The sequence below is a fragment of the Pelodiscus sinensis genome, chromosome 5 (assembly GCF_052426305.1).
Source record: "Pelodiscus sinensis isolate ZL-2025 chromosome 5, ASM5242630v1, whole genome shotgun sequence".
NCBI classification, from domain to species: Eukaryota; Metazoa; Chordata; order Testudines; family Trionychidae; genus Pelodiscus; species Pelodiscus sinensis.
The window spans coordinates 38,329,069-38,343,690 of NC_143056.1; positions in this window are offsets into that span (position 1 = coordinate 38,329,069).

Here is a 14,622-nt window from a genome sequence, read left to right on the forward strand (position 1 = left end):
AGAATGTTCCTTTCAGCAGCACCTCAGTTTATGACTGGATTCTAACTACAACTTTTACTGCTAGTTTAATGTACACAATTAATGCTGGGCTGCCCATTATCCTGTGCTGCTTCATAACAAACTAGTTAATGGTTCAATTAACAACTTTAAAAAAATTGCTCTTCTCATTTCCTCTATCCATTAATATTTATTTATTTATTTTATCCCACTCCTCCGTTCTCTCCCCGACGAACATAAGCGGGAAAGACCCAATTAGCCAAGAATATTGCTTTCTAAAAACTTTGGCTAATGACTTATTCTTGACGAGAAACCCTAGGGTGCCAGCTTCTCAGGTGTCAAGAGCTTGCTGAGAAACCACATCACTCTCCAAACTTTGATATACACTGAAAATTAGCAGCTGACTCATTTAACTTTATGTATTAAGGGAAAGCAGTTCAGAGTTAGATAGCTGCAGAGGCCGGTCTATTTGTCTGAGTACCTCTTTAGATAAGCCTACACTCACAAAACCATACTGTTAGAGCCTAACGTTTATGCTCTCATCTACCTAAGTTAGCCAATATTACCGTATAATTTTTTTTCCCTTGGGAAATACCTTCATTTGCAAAATGGTGGACTTTGCATCCTTCTCTGAACATGGTTAAAAAGGAGTGTTCTAGCCACTCCACCTATCCACCTTCCCACTTTGCATATACAGTAAAAGAAGCCTTAGAGACCACCTCTGCAGAAAGATCACTTGTCACAAGAGACCACTTGCAGAGGCTGCAGAACACCATCACTCTCTGGTGTGCAAACTTTTGAAGAGAAAATCCCTCTTAAAAGTGACTACTTTTGCTAATTCCAATGAGTAGCTATTCTTGCCAGTTTTACTGTATGGCTGTGTCTACACTGGCGCTATCTTGCGCAAAAGAGGCCGCTCTTGCGCAAAAACTTGCTGCCTGTCTACACTGGCTGCGTGTTCTTGTGCAAGTAAACTGACTTTCTAATGTATGAAATCAGGGCTTCTTGTGCCAGAACTCTGATGCTCCCGCTCAGGAATAAGCCCTTTTGCGCAACTGTTCTTGCGCAAGAGGCCAGTGTAGACAGGCAACATGAATTTCTTGCGCAAGAAAGCCCTATGGTTAAAATGGCCATCAGAGCTTTCTTGCGCCAGAGAGCGTCTACACTGTCATGGATGCTCTAGCACAAAAGCACATCTCTTGCGGGAAAGCACATGTCAGTGTAGATGCTCTCTTGAGCAAATACTTTAACGCAAGAACTCTTGCGCTAAAGAGTTTTTGCGCAAGATCACACCAGTGTAGATGTAGCTTATATTTATAAACCATCCTACATAACTGCCAGTCTAATCTGGCTTTCTAAGCCCTTCTACCTGAGAACTCCATAGTCAAAATTCATAGCTGTACAACAACTCCTTTGAAACAGATGCAAAATGATCCTCAAGGAATCATAATGCCAGCTGAGAACAGCCAGAATGTAGCATGCTCCAGTCTTTTCTCCTTCTCATGCCTCTCCCAACCTCCAATATGCCTCTTGCATCAGGTTATGCAGAGAGAGCAGTTAGGATTCTGCTCCATGCTGACTAGAGACTTCCATATGAAAGGGGAATCCCTAGGTTGGGGGGTGCTGCCAGTCTTTGTTCCTTTTGTTCTGCCTGAGTGATATAAAGAGAGCAGAGCAGAACAGAGCATCTGCACTTTAATCTGTACCAGGCTCCCAGAGGTCTGGGATGCAGCAGTGCTTATTCCCCACTTGCCTTTGAAATGTACTGCTGTGCTTAAGCACCACATCCTCATAACAGGACAGACTCTCGGGGAATTGTTTCAACACAGTTTTGCTCTTTGCTGTTCCACATCACTCTGAAAATTCATGCATCCATCCTGAGCTCTGCACTCAACAGCTTCCTTTGGCAAAGTCAGGCCTACCTGGGAGGAGCTGCAGTTCACAGAGCACTAATGACTCAGGAATGCCAGCATCGGAAAGCTGAGTTCATTTGTCCTTTGTTTGTATCATCAACTTTGATTCTAATTATGAAATCACAAAGAGGAGAGCTGAGTGTGAGACTGGAAGGATTTGACCCTGCAAATTTAGCACTTTTTCTCTTTCTCTTTCTCTCTCTTTCCTGCCATGCTTCTGCCTCCAGTAGCAGTGTATCAACGTGTAGCAGTGTATCAAAGACAGTGATGGATTCTCCATTATTGGCAATTTCAAAATCAAGATTGGCTCTTTTCCTAATATAGGCTTTAGTTCAAGTATCAATTAATGAGAAAAATTTTCTAACCTGTGGTATACAGGAGGTCAGATTAAATGATCACAGTAGTTCCTCCTTGACTTAGTCTATGACTCAATTGTTTACTCATTTTGTGTTTGCTGTAGTTTCCTTTTAGCCTTCCTAAATTATGCAGATGATATAGGCCACAGTGTCCGAGCTATACTAGTACCAGAATTGCTGCTGGGAACGAATGTGTTTTGGAGCCTCTTCAGCTTGCAAAGTTTGAAGCTGTCATAATGCCCTTATATGTAGTCACATCTTTCTATATAGTGCTTGACGACTGTATATTTATCCTTCTACCCTATGCTTCTCAAAATCCCACTATTCGTTTCTTACACTGTCTGCCTTTCAATAGTATCTGACATGCAAAGGCCTCAAAGCACTCTACAGACATTAATAAGCTGAGTCTCGCACATCGCTGTGAAGAAGGGAAGAATCATTATCTTCATTTTGCAGCTGGAATGCCTGAGGCATTGAGAGGTTAAGAAATTTGCCTGTATCAATAACAGAACATGGAATGAAACCCAGGTCTAACCACTCTACAATGCTCCCTGGCTTGCCACTTTGCAGACATGTAAAAGCTGCACAGAGTCAGACATAAGTCATAGGCTATTTTCTGCATTGACTGATAAAGATGTAGCGACACAGTATGCCTCATCAGTCTCTTTCTCTCTACCTTGCTCAAAAGAGGCTCATTGGAAACCAACTAGTTCATTATTTAAGGCACATCCATAATGGGTGATTTGCTCTAATTGTTCTAAATGGAGCTGATATCATTTTGCAAGTTTCTTTGGAAAAAGCTAGCTCTGACGGAAAATGTCAGGGCTCTAAATGGCATCTTTTCTCAAGAAAGACTCCCACAAGTAATGTGAGATAAAGCAAGTAAGACAAGTATATAAACTAGCCATTTCCTCATCGCTGAACCAAATAACTAAGAATTTCCTCAAAAATTCCTTAGTGATATGGTACCAACGATCAATTTTTGCAATGTTACCTAGAGATCATAAGAACAAAAAATGGCCATACTGGGTCAGACCAAAGGTCCATCTAGCCCAGTATCCTGTCTTCCAACAGTGGCCAATGCCCCAGAGGGAGTGAACAGAAACAGGTAATCATCAAGTGATCCCTCTCCTGTCATCCATTTCCAACTCCTAACAAACAGGCTGGGGACTCCATTCCTACCCATTTTCACTAGTAAGTATTGATGGATCTAACCTCCATGAATTTACTTAGTTCTTTCTTGAACGCTGTTAAAGTCCTGGTCTTCACTCCTCTGGCAAGAAGTTCCATAGGTTGACTGTGTGCTGCATGAAGAAAAACTTCCTTTTGTTTGTTTTAAACCTGCTACCAAATAATTTCATCTGGTGAGCCCTAATTCTTATGTTATGGGAACAAGTAACACTTATTCACTTTCTCCATACCTATCATGATTTTATAGACCTCAGAGTTTGGAATTCATGGCTAGGCTGTCCAGATTCTTTTCTGGTCTTTACTATACGTTGCTATAAAAAATATTAGAAATTAACTCAAACCAGAATAAAAAACCCGAAGTCTCAAATTTCAAGTCAGGAGAAGAGTGTGGTTTGGATTTGAGCATCAATTCCGGAGTTTTTGTTTCAGGTTGGCTCCAAAGTTGGTAAAGGGTCTATTTTTTGTTCCAGTTGGCAAACAGCTGAAGTGTCATGAGAAGAGCGTTCACCCAAGATAGGGAAGACAGCTGTTCTCATGAATTTCTGCCATCTTCAGATAATGGCTGGTAGGATTTGTGTGCGACTGACTTTGAACTTCTCGTCTGATTTAGCTTTAACTCTGAGTTGGACCCTCATTCAGATCCAGAACTAAGCACCACCTCCTTGGCCTGACTTTACACTACACTTTGGTGAGCAGGAAAGTCCAATGCAATATTTTCCCTTTCCAGTATGGAAAAGGAATCCTTCTGGTTCATTTTTCTGCCACAGCAGTGACCTCAGTAAAAACATTCCTTTTCCAACTTTCAGCTCACCACATTTCACAAGAAACTAGGACAATTGCTCCCCCCCCCCCTCCTTTTTTTTTTTTTTTTTTTTTTTTTTTATTTGAGGCGATGCAGTGTTGCCTGTATCCAATGTAAAGTGACTGTAGCTGTCACAGGACCAAATGCTGGATTTTTAAATTCCAGTCAAATTTGTGTTCTTATGAAATGTATTGAAGGCAGGAGTTGAGAGAGAAGGAGTAATACAACTTTAAAAAAAAAGTGGCACTGCTTTATTACATCTCAAAACAACAGCTATTGCTCAGCCTTGAAGAAGGCACTTGATGAGAGTCTTTAAAGATATACAATGCCCTGATGACATTTAAAAATAATACAGACTGCAGAGAGGCTGATTTAATAAAATGACAGTTTGGTGGTGATTTTTTTTTTAAGACTGTCATTCATTTTAAATGAGTTTTAAAGGCTTTGGTTACATCCCTGATGGATAATGTACCAGATATAACCTTTATTAAAAATATGACGGAGTCCATAGTAGTGATCCCAAACATGGTATGTAACATTATAACCTACTTTAAGAAAAGGGGGGCCACATATCTTTGCCACCCTAGGAGCAGCTCATGAATGTATGACGGTCAGATTTCCCTTTCTAGTTTCTCATTGCTCTAGACCAGCAGCAGATGATTCCTCCCCTCTGCTCCAGGCACCTACACAGTGGTACTAGCTCGAAATATGCAACGCAAATTGAGCTATGCAAATTGAGTAGCTTATTTCGAGTTAGTCCTTTTCAAAATTTGGCACTGTCTAGACAGAGCCAAATTTTGAAATATACCACTATTCTGACAAGTCCCTTAGTCCTTGTGGAATGAGGTTTACCGGGACGTTGGAATAGCAAGCCCATTATTTTGATTGCATTTTGAAATAGCGGGCGAGCTGTTAAAACACCAAATGCTATTTCGGGAGACCAGACGTATCCTGAAATAGTGCCACTTTCTAGACATACCCCTATTTTGTTGCCTAAATGGGAGTCTAAATCTAACCCTGCCTGTGGGTGCTGAGCACATGAAAAACAAGGCCTTAGCTTTGTAAAGTACTTTGAGACTTTTGATGGAAGGTATGGCAGAGAGACATAGTCTCATTAATACTATATGGAACCTTATGATATAGGGTTATAGGTGCCCTTAAGAGCTTTTCATAATCTCACGTAGAACTTTAACAATGTTATAAGTCTGAATGCTAATAAATAGCTGTACATAGGACAAATACTAATTCTCTGCTTATAACAAGTAGTAGTCCTTGTTCTGCCTTAAATGAATTATTCTGAAATAGTAGATCAATTATATTGTCTTCCCTTTTACCATTAGAGAAGGTAAGAGGTTTAGGAAGGGAGAGGTTAAGAAATCCAGGGTTCCTAGCTTACAGACTACTTGTCAGACCACTAAAGCACTACATTAACCGAGGCCACTCTGTTACTAACTGCTGCTCAGGTGATGTCTTGATGAAGGGTTGACTAACAAGTGCTGCTGGTGGTGTTGTCTTCCAGTAAGCAGACAGACGTACTTTAGAAAGTGACTATACCCAATCTATGGAGAGAGAAACAATTTTGGTGACTCTCTGAGGTTATGTGTACACTAGCCCCCTAGTTCGAACTAGGGAGGCCAATGAGGGCAACCGAAATTGCAAATGAAGCACGGGATTTAAATATCCCGCGCTTCATTAGCATGTTCCCGGGCGGTCGCCATTTTGGAAATTGACTAGCCTGGAATAACTGCCCGCATCTACACGTGGCAGTGAAATGGGAGTTCGAAGTAAAGCCCTAACTCGAATTAGCTGTTATTCCTCTGGGAGTAAATATAAATACGTTGCACTGCAATTTTAGTTGTCATATTGCTAATGCACTCATCATCATGGTATCTAAGTACCAAATAGATCATTTCCACTCCCATTACGTCCTCATCCAAAGGATAAAAGAAAGCTACAACTTCTTTAATGCACAGTTTACTATACTGTGGAGGACCTACAATTATATAAATGTGAAGTAACTATAACTGATTAACTAATTGCATCTGAATGTAATTTAAAAATGCATTTGATTTGAATTATATGTGTTTGTAATAACCAACATTTAAAGACTCTCCTTATTGCACAGAAACAGCTGGTGAGCAAATGTTTGAAACATGTATTATTACTGTCAGCACCTGTAGGGTAATGAGAGATTTTGAAGCAAAGATTTTCAAAAGTGACTGCTGATGTAGAGATCCTCCACTTTTTAGCCCAACTTGAGGTACCTGAAAGAGGACTTTTGTATTCAGAAACTGCTGGGTATAAGTACCCTTCCCAATGATTCAATAATTGTTGCCTCAGAAACTGAGTCAGGTCAATTCATTCATCTGTTTTGAAAACCTTGAATTTCAGTTGTCTCATCTAAAGGCTGTGGTCACCACTTCTGATCTAATAAAAAATTAATTCCAACACTGATTGACTCCCCAGCTCTTGGAAAATTCAACAGGTTTCAGCATATTTTTAAAAAATCACTAGATAGCTGCAAATTTTAGTTTAATCTAGAGTGAAAATATCAAAGTATGGTGCAAAAAGCAATTTGATCAGGATTTCTGAGGCTAATACTGGGAACATCTGGGAATCCTGTCAGAGAATATATGTTCCTGGGATTTTTAATCCAGATTGGTTTCAGAAGAAAGTGAATTTCCAAACAGTGATTGGCTTAGAAACCTGAGCACAAAACTGAGACTTCCCTGAATTTATATTTATATTGACTTATCAATCATCATATTGCCTTGGGCAAACCATTTCATATACCTACCACAGCTCCCCATTCTGTAATATAAGATTGATCATTTTTATTTACCTGCTTTAAAAGTGAGTTTAATATATATTGCTTGCAAAACACTTTGAAAATAAAATATAATTCTAGTAGTACTACATATCAGTTTTGCTATGCTTATATGAACCAGACTTTTCACATTTTACTAGATGCACCAAAGGCCACAACCAAAACTAACCTGATTTGAGAATTATAAAGAAATATATATTAAACAAATGAAAAAAAGTGGAAACTGGAAGTAATTCATATAAACTAGAAGCTAGAAAAAGCAGAAAATGCATAAGGGAAGCAAAAGAACACAAGAAGAAATCAATGGCAAACACAATTAAGGACGTTGACATTTTAAGTATATTAGGAACAAAAGGAATGGAATTCTAACAAAGATACTGGTCCATTACTAGATGAAAATGGTAGGCTTGTTAATAATAATGCAGAAAAGGCAGAAGTGTTAAAAAAAATCTGTTCTGTTCGGAAAAAAAAGCCAGGTGAAGTATTCATATCGGATGATGCGAATGAAATATTTTGTTTTTCAACAGTCACTTAAGGGAATGTTAAAAAGCATCTATTAAAGCTAGACATTTTAAATCAGCAAATCCAGAAAACCTGTACTTTAAAAGAGCTGGCCAAGAAGTTCTCTGGACTGTTAATGTCAACTTTCTATAAATCATGGAACACTAAGTTACATGTAAAGACACACCATGTAAAGAGCATAAGATGCAATGAGTCTGTAGCGACAATCCAGCAGTGGCATAGAGGGGTGGGGGCGGGAGAAGGCAGCTGACTGCGGGCACCACGCTAGGTGGTCCCCAGTTTAGTCCCCCTCCACTTCCCCTATCATTCCTTGGAAGCTCCCCCCCACACCAGGGTCAGGCTCAGCCATGTGCCAGATTCATGGCCCAGCTGTGCGGTGGTGGCAGGGTGGAGAGCACAAATTTTGCCTTTGCCCCCGGGCGCATATCACCCTTGCTATGCTTCTGCAATCCAGAGGAATGAAAGCTACTATTACACCAGTATTCATAAAGTTTAACAAAATGCTGAACTATCCATTGCACTCACAGCTATTTAGGGTAAGCAGACCATAACTGAGAGCTTAGGCTTACATTTGGATGTTTAAAGTTAAGTGCCTAAATAAGTGGCAAAGATTCTGCAAAAAAAACCAGAACCAGGTATTATTAAATTCAGAATGGAAATAAAGTACACATTTTTAACAATGAGGGTACAGTCTGGAACAATTGGGACATTGGAACAATTTGACAAGGGGCATAGTTACTTCCCCGTCACTGGCAATTTTTACATCAATGTTGGGGTATTTTTAGATATATGCTCTAGATCCAAAAGATTTATTTTGGGGGAATTCCCTGGCCTGCATAATACTGGAGGCCAGACTAAATGATCAGTGTTCCCTTTTGGACCTAGAATCTATGAATCTAAGAAGAAAAAGAGCCATGTAATGTTTTGCCATGTCGGGATATTATAGGCTATGAACTGTAAACAATGTTTAGAGCCCTCAGAAGGTGCACCTTATGCTGCCCATCTTACAACCCCTCAATAATACATCCACAATGTGTTTTCTTGCAACATTCCAGCAAGATAAAATACTTGCCTATTGCTAGCTCTGTAGCCTTAATCTCCTAGGGTATGTCTACACTACAATGTTAGTTCGAACTAACGGATGTTAGTTCGAACTAACATTCATAGCCGCTACACTAGCGCTCCGCTAGTTCGAATTTGAATCGAACTAGCGGAGCGCTTAGTTCGAACTAGGAAAACCTCATTTTACGAGGATTAAGCCTAGTTCGAATTTACTAGTTCGAATTAAGGGGTGTGTAGCCCCTTAATTCGAACTAGTGGGAGGCTAGCCCTCCCCAGGTTACCCTGGTGGCCACTCTGGCCAACACCAGGGAAACTCTATGCCCCCCTCCCGGCCCCGGACCCCTTAAAGGGGCACAGGCTGGCTACGGTGCCCGTGCCAGGTGCAAGCCTGCCAGCACCCAGCCAGCAGACCCTGCACCTGGCATGGCACAGAGCCACCCACCCGATGTCCCCCAGCCCACCCCCTCTTCCCGGGACCAGGCTGGCAGCTCCCGGGAGCTTGCCCTGGACCGCAAGAGGCGGGCAACTTCCTGGGCTAGTGCGGACATCGTGGACATCGTCCATGATCTCCGCACTAGGCACAGGAAAGTGGCCGTCTAGGGGAGGAGAGCTGCCAGCCTGGCCACCCAGGAGCAGGTGTGCATGAAAATCAAGGGGGTCCACTGAGATCCCCGACCCTGAGCCCTGAGCTTACAATGGCCGTCCTGGGTCAGACCAAAGGTCCATCTAGCCCAGTAGCCTGTCTGCCGACAGCGGCCAACCCTAGGGACCCTGGAGGGGATGGACCGAAGACAGTGACCAAGCCATTTGTCTCGTGCCATCCCTCTCCAGCCTTCCACAAACTTTGGGCAGGGACACCACTCCTACCCCCTGGCTAAGACTACTCCATGGACCCAACCTCCATGACTTGATCTCACTTCCCTTTAAACTCTGTTCTAGTTGTAGCCTTCACAGCCTCCTGCAGCAAGGAGATCCGCAGGTTAACTCTTTGCTTTGTGAACAACAACTTTCTCTTACTAGTTTCAAGCCTGCTACCCATTCCTTTCCTTTGGTGTCCTCTAATCCTTCTTTATGGGAACTCATGAAGAACTTTTCTGAATGAACCCTCTCCACCCAACCCCTGCTTTTAGAGACTTTTATCCTGTCCCCCCTCCGTCTCCTCTTTTCTAAGCTGACCAGTCCCAGTCTCTTTAGCCTCTCTTCATCTGGGACCTCTTCCCAACCCCTGATCATGTTAGTTGCCCTCCCCTCTCCCAGCCTTTCTCTTCCCCTCTCCCACCTCCTTTTCCCAGTCTCCCCCAGTTTTGTTCAATAAAGACAGAGTCAATGTTGGAAGAAACGGTATCTTTATTTTGTACATCAATAAGAAGGGGGGCTAGGGAAGGGTAAGTGGAAGGAGGTGAGGGAGGAATGGGGTACGAGCCCCCGATGGGGAGGACTGGGCTGGCTCTGCGGGCTTCTGGGGGTGGAAGCTCTCCTGCAGCCCCCTGATTGCCCCCTCTCCCCAGATGGCAGCCTGCGGCAAGTGCAGCCGGGCTGATGGCCGAGTGCTGTGATGTGCCCAGTGTGGGTACTCCGGGCACTCCAAGCCAGGACTGGTTTTCAAGCGGGGCACCCCTGAGAACTGTCTGTCCGGGGTGGGGGTCGGGACCCTTTAAGCGCAGCCCTCGGCTAGCCTGAGACAGCATCTTCATGCTCTACGTCCTCCTCTGATGCCCTGCCGGCACTGCTTCCGGCCATCCTTAAGCCCTGTTCAGAGTCCACTCAATGTGGACTTGCTAGTTCGAATTAGCAAAACGCTAATTCAAACTAGTTTTTAGTTCTAGAAGTGTAAGTTCGAATTAGCTTAGTTCGAATTAACTAATTCGAACTAAGTTAGTTCGAACTAGCGCTGTAGTGTAGACATACCCCTAGGGTATGTCTATACTGCAGTGTTATTTCTAAATAATAAGGTGTGTCCCCATCCAGTAAGCCTAGTATTTCAAAATTATTTCGAAGTAACAGGTTTCTTATTCCAGAATAATAAACCCTCATTTCACAAGGAATAATAGCTACTTCAAAATAGCAGTGGTGTGGATGCTCCACAGATGCTATTTCAAAATAGCTCCTCCCCAGGGCCGTTCTGAGTAATTACTTCCCAGTGCTTCCTGGGGCTCTAAGTCGAGGCAGCACATACACATTAGGGAAGCCTGTCTCAGACTAATTTTGAGGCTTCCCTGTAGTGTGGACGTGCTATTTTGAAATAGTTATTTTGGGAGTTATTATTCCAAAATAACTTATTTCAAAATACCCTTGTAGTGTAGACATATCCCTAGTTTTTGATATTTGCAGATTCAATAAATTAGCAAGTAAAAGACAGATTTGCATTTGCATGATAAAAGTTTGTTGACTTTGATTATAGCAGGTAATAAAAGTATTTAGGATGCTGTAACTGTTTACAGGTTGTAGTTTGTAATAAGTATTGTTAGGAGTTGCAGCTGATGGGCTGAGAAGACTAGATGCTTTAATGAATTTCTATCCCAAACCTCTGTTAATTGCTCGCCTTGCCAGTGAACTCAGATCAGCAGCATCTTTCACTGTTCACAATTTACCTGTCGCTGTCTAATTTGCCTTAATCTCAGTAGAAAGCATAAACATGTGTATCAGGGCTGCTTTAATGAAATCATGCTGAGTAGGATTTCTGCTTCACCTCATCCAGGAAATATAAAGAGCATAAGGTGCAATGAGCCTGTAATGACATACAGATAGAAACGAATCATCAGTTAAATCAGACACATGAAACATCCAGGAGAAATCTTGTAACCATCCATAAACATTGGTCTCTAACTATTCAGGTAATAGAGCAATTTTGTTAGCTGATAGTGGTAACACAAGGGTTTTATATGGCACACAACCCTAGCAGCTAGAGTTATCTTCAAAAACACTTGAGCTGATCTGACATTCCAACCAGTAGAGGGCAGTAATGCACAATACACTGATTAGGCAGTTCATTCCAGAATGAATGGCCAGAATGTAATAAGCTGCATCATACTCTTATTGCAAATGGACAGCTCAAAAGGATGTGGCGAGGAAACATGATGCCCTCCTAAGACTTACCTGCCTTAGAACAAAAAGCACCTTCAAATCACATGCCTTGTAACAAATATCCAGTTCAAAGGAGCTCATCAGATGAAGTGTTAAAGAAAATATTACACAAAGACCAGATGAACTGACTTAAACTAGAAAGACACACCAAGCTGACAGGACTCAAGCAAAAAAATGGAGCAACTTTAATAAGATCAGAGAAAATGAAATCACAATAAAAGAGAAGAAAAGAAGGGCCAACGTAATGGAAATCTCATTTGACTACAAAGACTGCAGACATGAAAGGCAAAAGGAACTTTGTGTGATTTCTACCTTCTTGTTTTTGGTCTCAGATGCATTGGCATATCCCCACAAATGTCACTGAATCAGAAAGTAAATAAAAAAGAACCAAGGTGACGTTTTTGAAAAGGAACAGGCCTGGAGGAGGTGAAATACAGCACATCAGGACACCCAGCTAATGAAGGACACCCAGCATATGAGATGGAGAAAGAATGATGTCCACTCCTAAATGAGAAGGTTGGTGAAAGAGATCTGTCCATTTTGTTAGAAAGCCCACTAAGAACCATTTATTTAACGGTACTTTGGGCTATGGCATTTGCTCACTCTTTCTCATATAAAATAAGACCTGTTGGATGAGAGATTTCAAGGATGAGTCTTTTTGAACTACCAATGACCACTGCTGTCTTCAAAATGGTCCTAGAATGCTTAGAAAACACTTGGCTAAATCCTAAAATACGTACTCCATCTTTGCTCCATCAACACTCATTGATTCCAATAGGAGTTTGGCTGAGCAAGCACTGAACAGAAATAAATGAGATCTGGATAAAGACTATGGGATTTTGTCCCAGTGAAGATAGGGCACTACCCAGGGACAATCTAAAAAATGGTGGCACACCATCATCTTCTCTTCAAGTGTGCTTCTTCATGACACTTTCCATCACTGTATGGCTACCAAAGTGCACATCAATTCTCCATGCAAACCAATGATCTACAGTCCAATTTTCTCTCATCTCTGCCAGTGCCTGAGAATGTGGTGCAGCTAAAAGAAACGTTAAAAGTGTCTGACTTGTAAATTCCATCTAAAAATGCTAATGTACCTGCATTAATTAATTAATTAGCACCATTGTTACACTCCCATTTCTGTATCTCTCCTCCTCCCACTTCTGTCTTTGTTTCTTTCTTTTTCTCTTCAGCATCTGAAGAAGTGAGTTGAAGCTAATACCCTCATAAATTTGTTAGTCTTTAAAGTGCCACCAGACCCCTTGTTGAATTTACCTGAAGAGTCATTGGCTGATTCAATAAGAAAACTTTGATCTCCAATGGAGAAACAATTTCAAGGGGAAATTCCAGCAGATGAATAAACCAGTTTTATAGACCATCTCTGTAAGGATATATACATTCAGGTCTGTGAGAACCAAGACAGATTAGATAATATCTTGTATTAGACCAATTTCTATTACCTTACCCATCTTTGTCTTTCTAATATCCTGGGACCCACATGGCTGAAACAACACTTTATTTTCTGTGAGGCACTCAGTTACATGTATAGGCGACATAAAAATACCTCCATAGACAGAAATTTTAATCAGCTGTTGGGGGTTGGCTGAGGAAGTGATCAATGGGAGTTTTTAAAAGATGTGAAATACAGCCAGCCTGGGAGGGCTGGATTTCTGCACCAGTGACATTCAGGCTATGTCTAGACTGCAGGCTGCTTGCACAAGAAGCTTTTATCAGAAGAGATATTTCGCAAAAACGTCTTGCACAAGAGTGTGTCCAAACTGCAAAAGCACATCGAAAAAGCAATGCGCTTTTGAGAAAGAGAGCATCCTGAATGCATGGACGCTTTCTCAAAAGTAAGCTCTGGTTGCTATGCACAGAATGGCCACGAGGGCACCTGTGCTTTTTCCTCTTTCCTCTTTTTGTGCAAAAAAACCCCTCTTTCCCGTCAACAAACACCTTTTTGCGAAAGAGCTCTATTGCAAAAAGGAGTTCTTCCTCATAGAATGAGGATTACCAATGCCCTCTGAAAAAACCCTCTGTTCTTTCAATTTTTTTGCACAAAAACGCGCTTGAGGTGTGGACACTCCATGAGTTTTTTCGGAAAAACAACCATTTTTCTGAAAAAACTCTGTAGTGTAGACATAGCCTCAGATAAACTTTGAAAAGTGTCTGATCCCATTAGGATTTATCTGATCAGAAATAAATCTCAGGTCATTTAACATTCTAAGGGAATCATGTAGTGGCCTGCAACACCCTGTTATGGCAGAAGTAATAAAGCCACGAAACTATTGAAATAAAAGTGCCAGAATTGGATCAGCAGAGGATCAGGACTATTGTATCTGTACTGAACCTAGTATCATTAGTCAGTAGGCGCTTTGGTGCTTTGCTTGTGTTGTCACAAAACAGCCAGTGCTTGTCATGTGCAATAAGGGAGAATGCACAGTGGTCTATTTGGACAGATTTAACACCTAGACTGAGTGACTTTTGGGTGGTCCTCAGGCTATGAGATTGAGATGGTGACTGAGTGACAAAGTGGCTACAACTTAAAGGATCTTTAATGTGTTTGGGGACAGAGATAAGAACGAGATGAGAGACAGTAATATTGTACACAGTAGAGAGAAATTGCTGGCAGAAGGCTTTTCAGCTGAGCTCCTTTCAGGGCACCAGGGAGTTGTACATTTTGCTGTTGCTTCGGTACTTTGTTGTTTTTGCCATTTAAATTCCTGTCCAAGATTGTAAATACCTGTGAGTAAAATAGTCCAGGAATGCAGTACACCATGTCTTCTGCTACGCATGACTCTCCCAAAGGAGGAATAAAGGATAACTTCAGTTCACTTTTTTCTAATCAAGTCTGAAGCTCTGGTGGCT